This window comes from Schistocerca piceifrons, unplaced genomic scaffold (genome assembly GCF_021461385.2).
Source record: "Schistocerca piceifrons isolate TAMUIC-IGC-003096 unplaced genomic scaffold, iqSchPice1.1 HiC_scaffold_2295, whole genome shotgun sequence".
In the NCBI taxonomy this organism is placed as follows: domain Eukaryota; kingdom Metazoa; phylum Arthropoda; class Insecta; order Orthoptera; family Acrididae; genus Schistocerca; species Schistocerca piceifrons.
This window is the reverse complement of record NW_025728223.1, coordinates 1,615,636-1,629,665: the sequence shown is the minus strand read 5'-3', so window position 1 is coordinate 1,629,665 and position 14,030 is coordinate 1,615,636.

The window sequence follows — 14,030 nt, the reverse complement described above, 5'->3', positions numbered from 1 at the left end:
CAGTATTTTGTTCTAATGTTTGAAGAGTCAAAAGGGTTTTCGAAAACTGAGAAAATATAGTCATTCGGTGCTATTTAGGTGGTAACGTATACGAAACGTCCCTAGTCTTCGAACCTGTAAAAACTTGGTCGCCTACATTAAGAAAAAACTACCAACCGTAATTTAAATTTCTGTTGCACAATCACATGACGGAGCTGCACCTACGAGTGATTTTTATGGACGTATTCAAGCTGTTTTAAGCAAACAAATCCCACAAGCCACCTACACACACTATCATCGTCCTTTAAAGGATGAGGCTGTTGCCTGTTACGACCTTTGAAACAAACTCATACCCATCTTTATCCAGGCCTTCCAATATCTCCCATTTCTGCTTGTAGTTCACAATCGTATGAGGAATTCTGTGACCTGGAATTATCATGAGGTGTTTGCTCCCAATCTTCACGATATTTCTTTTAACTTTTTCATTCATGATGGAAATATTTCTCTTCTAATTCTTCGTTTTCAATCATATCTTCTTGTGCAGCTCTTTGTCTTTCTCAGGAACCCCATTTCTTCTGTTTGAATTTTATTTTCTTGTGGTAAACAAACTTTCGATTGTGTAAGATAACACCGGAACAGCCGTTACTTTATAGAATATCACGACTGTTTGTTTTTGTGCTTTATAAGCCAGTGTTCTGCTAGCGGTGCCACAGAGAGCTTGAAATTTCTGTATTTAATTTTCAATATCAGGGTCCAAATCAAAACTTCCAGCGGATCCTAAATAAGAGTTGAGACACTTGTTCTAAAACTCAATTATCCAAAACAATTTTTGACCTGACTGGAGATTTTCCTCAGAATGCCATTATTTTTGTTTTGTTACTAGAAATTCTAAAGATGTTCTTCCGTTCTGCTGATATATTGATCTTTGTTAGCTGGTACACTGATCTTTGGAGGTCAGTCTGAAATACATTCAGATATTGCTCATTCGTTATGTTAATTCCTTTGTTTACTTTACATTTGCATTTGAGGTAATGTCATTGTAGCATTAAAAAGGATAGGTGACAGTCCACATCCTTATCCAACCCGTTGGTTAATAATTATTTCATCTAATCGAATCCTACCTGTGTTTACTGCATTGCATGTGCTATTGTAAAGACTTTTCACTACCTCAGTTAGGTAGTACGTATATCAATATTTGGACATAATCTTCCATAGGCTCTCACGGCTCACGCGTCCAAAAGCCTTCTGAAGATCGGTAAGGCCATATGGGTTTGTACATTAAACTCTGTCTTTTTCCTATCATGTTTTTAATTACAACCACAATGACTGTGCATAAACGACCTAAAACCATTATGTTCCTCAGAAATAATAGTTTCTGTAATATTCTGCATGTCATTATTGTTCTATCTATATAGTATGTAGCCAGTGTTTGGAAGACTTACGCCGCGATAGCTCCTACAATCACTGTGTTTCCCTTTCCTGGAGAGAGATCACTTCTGCTATGTACCAATGGTCTGGGGATCTTACATTTCGACCAACATTCATTTGTTAATTGTAAAGTCTTATTTAGTGGTAACCCTTCATATTTAATTAGCTCTGCATGTATTCCATCCATTCTTTTTTTTCCTGTATTTCATGCCTTTCAAACCGTATTGTAGTTCGTCCGTAGTAATTGCGCTACTGATTCATTGTTCATACTTTCTCGAGTGTCATTTTCAGCATTCAGTGTACACCACTGATCTGTATAATTTATCCATTGCTTATAATGTTTAGTAAGGCAGCGTCTTTTTCTTTCTTGTGGAGCGCTTTCATGACCTCGTATGCACATTGCTGTCTGCCATGTACATCGTGTTCTAAGACGCTTATGAATGTAGTAGACTGTTGGTGAGATTTGCACAGTAATTGTTGGGCAGCATTCCGCTTTATTCCGTACGTCTGCAAACTTTCTGACGTTTTCATCTGTAGAAACTTCGACAAGCTACGTATTGTTCTTTAATCACTTCTTTAATTTCTGTGTTCCAAATTATTTTCCCCATCTGTTTTCTTCCTTCTACCAAGTGCTTGTAGGGCTTCTTCAATTATGCCAGTTTTGATATTCAATTCTATATTGATGTCTTTATTGACTGGTAATAAAACAAGCTTTCCTTGGAGTCAGTACTGATGAAGTTTCCTAATACTGTATTCCGACAGAAGATATATTTTGAACAACTCGTGGTGTGGTTTCTTTAGGAGTTTGTCTCCTTTCATTTTGGCAGTAGCCTTATCTTACTGCGTAGAGGGAAGTGGTCACTACCTATGTCTCGTCCTCTACAAACAAATATATCTTACATCAGATTATTCATTTTATCATTAATCAGTGTGTACTCAATCACAGACATTAATCTTCGTGCACTCCACGTAAACTTGTTACTGTCTTTGTCTGCAAAATGTGGTAGTAATTTTAAAATTGTTGGAGACAACTGTGCGTAGTTCATTTCCATTATTATCAAGGATCTTTCCTCCAAATAAGCCTGATATTACTGGTGTAGGTAGATTTCCAGCTCCGCATTACAATCACCAGCGATGACAACACGGTCTGTCGTGTTGATTTTTATTCACTTTCTGAGGATCATCCTTTCCTCCTCTGGGCTGTAGACAGCTTTTAGATAATCTCTTGGAATTTGAAATGGGTCATTATTCATAAGGTTGAATTGACGAACCTGCCCTCTCCATTTATCATTGACTGAAATGGACACTCCAGCACTAGCTCGTTTTCTTTGTGGGAACCCACTGTAAGCTATCGTGTAGTCCGTCACATCTCTTGTTTCTCTTGGTTTTTCCTAGTTTCTGTTACAGTGTATACTTCCCTCTCCTTGCGTACTTGGTTTAACTCGTTTTCTGTGTTGGTCAGTCGTCTAACATTCCACATTGCCGAAGACACACAACCTGCGCACGTGATGGTGCTGCCGCCTCTTGCTTGATTTTCTGTCGGGGTTGTCTGGCTTGGGAAGCTGGGTGCACAGCGCCTCTAGAGCCCTCCCTACCCTATGTACGAACCATGACTTGGTATGGTGACATGTAGACGGATCAAGTCGGCTGTAGATATTTGACACTGCAGTACTGTTTTTACAAGTGATTCGGCAGCGCATTTAATTTTGATTAAAAAATGAGAATAAAGACTTCTGAAAGACATTAAAAAGGGACACTAAATAGGTCTGTCAGAATGGTTCTCGAATGGCTTTGAAGTTGACAGTTTAACTCTGCTGAACATTCAGGCAGAAAATTCGGAACGAGCTGCAGAAGCATCAACATTTAGTGCAGAATTTTTCATTTATGTTTGTTCACAAGTTTTCTAGAAATGTGCAAGTTAATACTAAATTCCATTCAGGGGCTCGACTGTTACATTGTTGCTATAATCTTATTAGTAGGAGTAAATGAGATTATTTTTAACCAAATGTGTGGTCAGACTCAGGTTTCATTTATGAATTGAAAGGAAATGGTGGGTAGATGTGGCAACAAAGTAGGTGCTGATATTCCCACAGCTTCGTGTTCTTTTCAAGGGTTCCGAAGTTGCCAAAATGTCTTGGGTAATATGTAGGTGAAATGGCGAATAAAAATGACCTTTCAAGATTTCGCTGTCAGTAGGGTGTGTGCGTGGATACTAGAAGGCACGGCAGGGATCACGAGGGGTGTCCACAGTAGCGAGCCCGGACAGCGCCTAGCAGCCCGGGACTGCCACTATGTTGTATTTGCGTTTCCGAGCGAAAACAAGGTTGCTTGCGTCAATGTGAATTTTTATTACTGACTGGTGATTGAATACAGAGTTACGGCGTAATTATCGGCATGTTGAGGGATTTTCAGAGAAAGTTCTTAAGTGAAAAATAATGATTTGCTACGAGCCCTAGAAGCGGTGAGACAAAAAGAAAATAGACAAGTGTTTGAGACTTGCAGATTCGCTTCCAGTTGAAAATGGTCTTGTGGGTTGCGATTACGGAAGAGATTTGAAAAGAACTGTTGACTACTCGTTCTAAATGCAGGTAGAGTGATGCTGTTCCAATTCTAAATCAATCCACTGCTGATTCAGGCCGTAGTAATGAGCCTAATAATGAGAGAAATATTCGGGCACGAAAATGGAGCTATCGCGAGGAATTAGAAAATATTTTCCAGGAAAATAGAAGTAAATTAACGACTAAGGAAGAAATTGCTACTAGACAAAACGTTAACGACGAAAACCCACTGCTATGTGACTGTCAGTGCGTGCCTGCGCAAGTAAATAGAAATTATGAAAATAGAAACAAAGGATCTTCAGACAAAAGAATACAGGATATAGCACTGAGTTACGGAAATTAAAATATGTTCAAAAAGTGATTCAGGGCTCTTTCTGTATCAACAACTGTTTATTGAGGGACAGCATACTAACTGGTCACTTTAAGATATTCCATAGTATGCGAATTTACGTTGCCTATCATATAAGGCGTTACCTTTTCTCTGATCTTTCCTGGAATGTTTCACAAGGGCACGCATTTTCTTCAGAATTAGAGCTATCAACAAGGAAAAAAATGTAATGATAAGTGAACTGAGAGGAGACAGAAACTGAAAAATGAAAGGTTATGTTATAACCTTCCAGAATAGCAAAGAAAACTTAATACAGTTATGGTTTAAAATGACAATATAGGGGGTTTCTCCGTACCACAGATTTGGGGTCTAAGGCTGTGTGAGCCTTTTTTTAAAAATCTTTATTCACCAAAACAATTATTATACATAATAACCCACCACCTAAAACATTAGTGGGTCCTAAGTACATACAATGTACTGATTACCAAGCAGCATTTACTATTCTTTTATCTACTAAATATTAACCACAGGATGGAAAGCTAGCTACTGTACGGGAAAGCCTACTATTCAACCTACTACTCTACCAAGCAACGTCCTGCAGCGTTAAGTGTGCCAGCAAAATACAAACCTCTTTCTTGGCCGTGCCCACTGAGCTAATCCCAGTGGGCGTACCCCTGACACTGGGCTGGCCTTAACTGGAAATCGCTGCAGGTCTTTCTAAATTATCCAGAAAAACTATATTCTACCAATGAATCCTAACTACTAGGGTCATAAACAGTGTGCAGTGTCTAATTTTGGTAAGTTCACACCATCCCCATAATCCAGGACGTGGCGGATTCCAATCGTCACGGCAGTCGGCCAGTCCGCGCGCCGTCGATGTGGGATGGCTGTGGGATGTTGATTCATTGCTCGACACTCTCTCTCTCTCTCTCTCTCTCTCTCTCTCTCTCTCTCTCTTCGGTATACATGCAGGACGTTGGTGGATACCTCGCTGGCAAGTCTGTCAATGATGTTAAAGGTGACCGGATTCCTGATCAAGTGAAATGTCTGTCTTGGGTAGTTGGTTCCTTAATTCCGTGGCAACATCATCAAACAAGGGGCACTTGTGGATGACGTGGTCCGGTGTACCTATCCCGGCACCACAGTCATACGAAGGAATTGCCCTTTACCCAAACCGGCAGAGATATGCCGGATACGGACAACGCCCAATGAGGAAGTGCAATAGTCCCTTACTAGGTTGAAAACGTTTAATTTGAAGACATTCCCTGATGTTTGGAAGTAACTGGTAGGTTCTTCTGCCTGTCTCGTCCCTATCTCAGAAGTACTGCCATAATTCTTCTTCCTTCTTCTAATCGACGGTTTGTCCCCCACTCGCACCCCCAAAATGCCCTCCATCTTTTCAACTTGTCCCCTTTTTGCCCAATAGCACGCAGCCTGCTCTCTGATTGTAACGTCTAGGAGGTACAGCCTCATGAAAATCAGCAATGCTCCCCCTGGGGATGTGCGGTAGGCTCCAATCGATCGCAGTAGCATGTTGCGCTGCACCCTCCTCACGGCCAAAGCAGGAACGACCCTTGTGAGCCCAGACTCCAGACCTGTAGCCCTCGATGGAAACAAGGATGGTGTTATGGTATAATTTGATGAGTTGTGGAGGAAGATGAAATCGCCTGTGCCCAATCATTATAAGGTTGTTAAAGACCTCTAGCGACCTATGAGTTGCCACTTCAGTGTGTTGGGCGAAGCTCCATCTCTCATCCAGAATAACACCCAGGTATCGTGCCTCTTGATGGTGCATAACTGGTGTGCCCTCAATCCTGACGGTTGGGTTCCTCGTCAATTGGCATTTTAAAAGCAAGTAAATTGACTAGTTTGGCGCCATTTTAACTTTGATCCTGTAGCACCATTGCGACAATATGGTCATAGTTCTCCCGATGTTGGGTTCTAGTTCCTCTCGGCTTCAGCTGCCAACCAACAGGAGGTGGTCGTCAGTGTAGGTTATCACCTCTAGCACATCAGCGCTGCTCTCAAAGTTGTCTAGGAGAGGCTCCATATTGATGTCCCGAAAGAGTGACCCCAGGACAGAGACCTGTGGATACTCCTTCGTTATCCACTTACCCACTCTCCCACTAGGGGATGATAGCCAGACCTCCCTTTCCACAAAATTGCTCCTAAGACACCCATAAAGAGACCCTTGGCACTCTTCCTCCCACAAGTGGCAGAAGAGCGAAGGCCACCACAGGTTGTCGAAGGTGCCACTGATATCTATCGTGATGCCAACTAACAAGGGAACCTCCCCATCGCACCCCCCTCAGATTTAGTTATAAGTTGGCACAGTGGATAGGCCTTGATAAACTGAACACAGATCAATTGAGAAAACAGGAAGAAGTTGTGTGGAACTGTGAAAAAATAAGCAAAATATACAAACTGAGTAGCCCATGGGCGACATAGGCAATATCATGGAGACAATTTGCACACGAGCGCCGTGGTCTCGTGGTACCGTGAGGAGCTGCAGAAGGAGAGGTGCTTGGTTCAAGTCTTCCCATCAAGTGAATATTTTACTTTCTTTATTTTTGCATAGTGTTTATCTGTCCGTTCGTTCATTGACGTCTCTGTTCACTGTAATAAATTTAGTGCCTGTGTTTTGCGGCCGCATCGCAAAACCGTGCGATTAGTAGACGAAAGGACGTGCCTCTCCAATGGGAACCGAAAACATTTGATCGCAAGGTCATAGGTCAACCGATTCCTCCGCAGGAAAACACATCTGATATATTCTATACGACACTGGTGACGGCATGTGCGTCACATGACAGGAATATGTTGTCGACCCACCTAACTTGTACACTTGGCGAATGGGTAAAAAGATTCTTCTACCTTGCCCGATTTAGGTTTTCTTGTGAATGTGATAATCACTCCCAAAAAAGTGATGAAAACATAAGAGTTTGTCACATAAACTGAAAATAAAAAATTAAACTTTTCACTCGATGGAAGATTTGAACCAAGGACCTTTCGTTCCGCAGCTGCTCGCGTTACCACACGACCACGGCGCTCATGCGTTTCCGGCGTCCTTGATGTAGCCTATCTTCCCATGAACTACTCAGTTTGTATTTTTGGTTATTTTTTCACAGTTCTATACAACTTCTTCCTGTTTTCTCAATTGATCTGTGTTCAGTTTTTCAAGGCCTATCCACTGTGTCAACTTATAACTAAATCTGAGGGGGGTGCGATGGGGAGGTTCCCTTGTAAGTACTTCTGTGTGGATGACCTGCAGGCCTCAGCCGCCATGGCGATTGCGTCAGAGGCATATCGCCCTGGCCAGAAGCCGAATTGCCTATTGCTCATCCCACAGAGCACCCGGTGTGCCATCTGCCTGTCAGCTAGTAACCACTCCAACAATTTCCCAAGCAGATCCAACACACAGCTCGATCAGTAGGACTTGACTTCCTTAGGATCTTTATCCTGCTTTTCTTGATAATTACTACATAGGCTTCTTTCTAGATTGAGGGAAACATTCTGAGCCTCAACCCCTTATTGTATATTCTTGTTAGAGGTGTTACCAGTTAAGGAGCGATGTATTGCACCACCTCCGCTACAATGCCGTCTGGTTCTGGGGCTTTACCTCTTTTAAGTGATTTAATGTGCGTCACCACCTCGTTCTCGGAGAATAGATACACTGTATTGTTGTTCGGATATTCTTCCCTGCCTAATTAAGCCTTGTTCTTCAGTATCCTCCTTTTCCTTGTCGTCCTGGAGCAGGGATCGGCAATTTCCTGCCAAGACCCTGTCATCCGGTTCCCATCCTTAATAGTTGAAAGTACCATTGTTGACCATATCTTTTCCCGTGTTATTTTTTAGGGTGTGCCCCAAGGGTCAATAGCCAATTGTGTTTGGACATACTTTTCCCAGTTTAGGAGTCTGACGTTTTTTAATTCGCTTTGGAATTCTTCCTTGGTGTCCCTGTAAGTTTGCAGCCATCACTGTTTCTCTTTTCAGACGACACTCACTGGTAGTACCTCCTCGGCCTCCTGGCAGACTGATGCATCTGCCCTAGTTCAGCGGACCATGGAGAGGCAGTCACAGCCCTCCTCCTCGTTGGTACGGCTGCCTTAACTGCTCTAGTAAGCGTCCCACTAGCTCTTCTGGATGCTTATTGACTTCGTCACCATCTGGCCTTGTCAGGACGTCAAACTATCTTGCTAGGCGCTCCCAGACTGTTGTAGTTGAGCTGAACATCCCAACCTATGTCCCAGTGGCATAATGTCAGAAAGCGTGAAGGTAATTAAGTTGCGATCACTAGTAGTCACCTGGTCTCTGACCATCCAGTTTTGCAAGTGGCCGGCAACGTTAGCTGACACTTACGTTATGTGTATGTTAGTAGCTTCACCTCCCCCGCCAGTATAGTATGCTCCGTGAACTTACATTGGATATTTTGATGGAAAGAAGGTGATGTTTTCACGAAACACTCTTGATATCTCCAGCTCTGTTGGCTATGATATACTGCGGAGACATGATCGTTTCCTTCATTTTTTTCCCTCTTACATCCAGAGTGCCACTGTGCCACAGGCGGATTTCGCATTTACGTCTGCCACCACCACTATCCTTCGACCTTGCAGCGCCGTGGTTATTTGCACAAGTTGGTCGAGTTACTCTTCTATATCGTCACCATACTGAAAGTACATGTTCACTAGGTGTATGACTCCCATGGGCGTCTGGAGCTCAAAGACAGTACAATGGTCATGTGAGAGATATGCATGCACTGTGACTTTTAAGGCTATGTTTATTATGATGGTGGCCTCGGGATCATTGCGGAAGCTTATTATTTGACAGTCTACCGCAGTGAAAGCTATATTTCCCGCAGGAGAGTTTGAAGCTTGTAGACAGAGTACGTCAAGACTCATCTCCTCCACCACCCTCTGGAGCTCCTGCATGACCAGTCTACTCTTACGTGCGTTCAGCTGCCCCAACTGAGTCGTAGCAGTCATGGAAAATATGTATGAACGTATGAATCAGGGACGGTCTTCCTCCAGTCATATGTTATCCTCCCGTTTGCTAAGACAGCCTGATTGTAGATATCATCAAGATCAAATGTTTAATTCCTTCTTCCAAATTCCTTTTTGACGAGGTCACGCAGGGCACCAAAGTTGGTGGGGAGATTCATGGTTCTTAACTGTATTCTGTCAACAGCCTCCGTGGTCGAGAAGGTGACTTTACGTCCGTACTTACGTCCTACCACACTATGTGCCTCAATGCTGTTTTCAGGACAGCCAGATCCTCCAGACAACTGCAAAGAATGTGCCAAATTGGGATAAATTCTTATGGGGTCAACTTCCAAGCGTTAGACCGAGGGCTGCTCTAGGATAGCAATGGCATTCGTGCTACTAACTGCATTCATTTGCACTGGTTCTTCAGGTGTGAGCAATAGCCCAGGTGGCGAGTTCATTTTTCAGTGCCAATATAGCAATTTGGCTAATCTTGCCATTTTTTAACATTGGACTCCAGTAACCGTGTGATCCATATATGCCTGTCGCTAACACTCCTGGATCTGCTCCATGTCCCCTGATGGTGCGGGAGCAGGAGGCATTGAGGCCCTCGCAGATGCACACGAGTCGCTTGTCTCTTCGTCAGCCATGTTTAGACAAGCGAAAACATGGGTTGGGGGCCCGTCTCTAACCCCGGACCGGCTCCTCCGGCATGGGGGGGGGACTACTGTAGCTCACCCACCGACCGCGTCGCTAGGTTAAGGGCACCCCTGAGCTACCGGGTTCAGCACACCGTTGCCAACGTACTCGTCCCCTTCAGTGGCTCCCTCATCGACGATTTCATGTGAGCTCGATGTATGAGCCTCTTCCCACAGGGAAAAAAGCCATGCCATCTGAGATTGTGAGAGAAGTTTATGTCCTTCTGATACTTGACAACAGCAATTCACCGACCGTGGAAGAAAATAGTTCAGCATAAAGTGGAATAATAATAAACTAAAAGGAAAATCTCGATTACATTGATACCTGCATACGAGTTAAACATGTGTGCGCCGTTTTCCTAAAGCTTCAACGCAGCGCGGCGTGGCGAGAGGGTTTAGGGCGACGTGGCAGCTCGCAGCCCACCCTCGCGTGATCCCTTCGTCTATTCTTGTATCGTCGGTGTATGGGTACCGGAAAAAGTGACTAATTTATATAGGCGTACTTCCATTTCCAAAAAAAAAGAATGGAAATCTTTTCAGATATTTTGCTCCTGCTAGGAGCGCGTGTATTGGAAAATTTTATGTATGTACGTGTGCTGTAGTTTCTGGTGCTCTCTTTTTTTATCTTGCCCCGCTTTGAAATCCCCATAATGTCGCTGGTCTCACGATAATTTGACTGGAATGGAAACAAATTTACATTTAGGGGAGAGTGACAAGAAGTGATGAAAGTAAGGTAGAGAAGACCCTGTCTATGGCCATAACAATTAAGAGAAATTGGAAATGTTGTAGAAATGACACATTGTTAAATTTTATTTCCATTTAAGTTGTTTTTATTAAAATTCTTATACAGTGCCACGTGTTACATTCTCGTCCAAGGTGGAATGGATTTTGAGTGGGTAACAGTACAGACATAAAACCCGGCAGCCGGGCGGCTGCCGTAGAGTCAGTAGAGTCGTTCACTCAAGCTGCCAAGTATAACCCTCCGTACCTCAGAATTCTAAATGCGGCCGTCTGCACAATCTGGCAATACTGCAGGATGCGCAAGTGTATGGAGTAATTTCTATCATACTTCACCAGCCATTTCAGGGGTATATCATGTGTTCTTCGTCTAGTGGTAAACGTCGCGCGATGTAAATACATAGTCGCGAGATAAACTCCTTGATGTTTTACTTTTAAATCATATTCGTGTCTGCTGATGTTACATCTGATGGAGTCACAAAGATTATCCTCTTCACTACATAGCCAACCAGTAATACCACAGTCTGGACTCTCGTGACAGCAGTAACTTCCAGAAACCATTCGCCCCGAACAGGTGGTGGCTGCGTAAACGTCGGAACAGATCACGCCCGAGACTTCCTCGCCGTGTATAGACTACCTGCCGCGTTCCAGGCGCCGTCCGCCAGGTTAACGCTGCGCGGGGCTGTGAGTGTATTTACCACCTGTCACTTCCTTACTTGAAGTTCTAGTGTTTATCTTGAAGTTGTGTGTTGGATTTTGCATGTTTGCAACTTAATCCATTATGCCAAAACTTTATTCTTCAATTTATTTCACTTTAAAGTGATACGTTCGTGATAAATGAAAAACTTTTCTGAAAATTTTTAATAGATGAGAATAGAACAAAAACTCTAGGCCGTCCCATTTCTGGGACGTTGGCAAAATTAGCCATAAAAAGGCGCGATATTACCACCTAAGCAGAAAACAAGAAACATAGTGAACAAAATACACACACTGTAATATTAGTGTGTCTATTCAGTGTGTAATGAAACAAAACACTTGGCATGTACACCAACAGAGTAGCTATGACACAGTTGTCATCTTTATGCAGTATGAAGACGTTTCCTATATTTTACTTAGCAGCTAAAGTGCTCACCTGTCCTCTCGTCAATTTTCGTCCTTGTGGTCTTCTGCATTTCGGTGTTGATCGTATGTTCTTTGAAACGCGCAACACCACTATTCCGCTTCAGTGAGAGCTTTTCATTTGGCTTAGAGATTTGGAACGTCCACCGTTGTGTTTACCATACAGATATGTCATCTGAGTGAATAGTGGCCACCACCGGTTTTATTTTTTTATCTTATCGTCCTATAAAGTGATATCTGCTTGTCCAGTACATCAATGCCACACATATAGGCGTTGTATTCTTCAAACAGATGTGGCACTGCAATAGACGTTTCCTTTCTCTTTACCTGTGAGTAGCTTGCATCAGAGCTCAAAGCAGTAGTAGTACTGTTGTTTGTGGCTACACATACTGGTTTGCTATCCCTCAATTTCATTATCAGAACTTCATTCTCTTTGTCAGACTTGTAGCCATAGAACACTCATTTTCCTTCTCCTTTTTTTTCGTATCGACCTCGGGCATCTCTCATTTTCTAATTTTTCTGTGTAAGGCGTGTGTATGGCACATCGACGTAGGAATGCTAATGTAACACTTCGTTCTATTATTAGGATGGTAAGATGAACCGCTATTGCAGTTACTTCAGGAAATCTGAAATATACGGATTGTTAGAAGGGCATCCATACGTTCATAACACACCCAGGCAACTTAATCGCAATTGATTGTTGTGCAGAAACTACTAGCAGGCATAGAGTGCAGCCAAGTGCGAAACTAAAGAATAGGAAAACTGATCTCTTTCCAGAAAAGAAAGGTTTATTTTTTCAATTTTCAGCCATTATAGAGCTCCGTCAGTTTAAACTTTTAGAATTAGCAATCAAGGCTAAAAGTTTCATTGATTGTGTAGAAATAATTATAACATTTGGGTGCTAAAAATGGGTTGAGAACGTTGTTAAATAGTTGTAAAATATTTTCAAGTGGAAAACGTTCTAACATTTGTGACACATTATTCGCTTTGACGTGCCCTTAGCGCTAGGATTTCACCCGGAACAAGTCCCGCCCACTCACCCCCCTCCACGCCTATCTGTAGTGTAAGGCCCTCCCCTAAACAGCCGCCAGTTCCGCAAACTGGAAGCTACAGCAAAGTTGTTATCGTCACTGTTCAACACATGTTACACTGTGATGAAATTCAGTAATGATAAGAAATTTAAGTTTTTCTGGATAGTAATATAACACGAATTTGAATTATTAAAGAAATAAAGATATTTATAGAGAATTGAAAGCATCGCCAGCAATAGAAAACAAAAAACAACGTGATGTTATTTAAGGGCAATGAGGACAAATTTTCGTTAACTAATTCACTTATTATGATACGTTTATTTGAGGGAAACAGCAGAGCAAACATACAATGCGAAAACAATGGTCTTGAATCTGTCATGTCGGTAGTAAAGCCACGGGTGCAGTCGACTAACTCTTTTGTCTAACATCAACGTTATATAGAAATACGTGAAAGTCGTTTTGTTTATGTAGGCCCTCATAGTAACTCACGAAAATTAAAGAATATAAGAATGCCATAAAGTAGAAATGCCTAATGAAAGAAGTAAGATATTTGCTTATATGACATATTTCGTTAGTATTTGCATGGGTAATGGGTGAATTTTAACTTGTAAATTCTTCCAATGCCATACCTGCGCATTATAAACGAGGTTATAAAGAATTGTGGCTGTTTCTGTGTGATTACTGTACTATACGCTGTTGCAAACGTCTCAGGAAAATAATCTGTCGTTATTCTTTGTCCTGTCTATTTTTAACCAAAAGATTTATTAATTTCATAAATGCCATTCAAACCATTTTTAAAAAATGATAATGATGATGTGTATGTTTGTCACAGAGCAGTTATGGAGGAAATAAATGCTGCTGTGTTTGACGGCTTTAAAACGTTCTTCATGGTGTGCAGCTCTTCTTCCACCCCTAAAACTTTTCAGCAAAACTATTCAGTGAATAACATGCGAAAACACACTGGATCGATCTAGCAAGAACAAAGTAATTTTGATGCCCTCTGGAATTATAGTGAACATTGGTGCCTGTTTCGCGTATACTGTCTGAGTTCTGAAACTCGAGTGTCAAATATACCGTGGTTCCTATTTCTCCTAGCAAATTATTCTTTGAGGGTAGGTTTCTCCTGTTTTCCCTTTGGGTGCTTTTTCTCACACAGAAGTATGTTTCTTCATAGG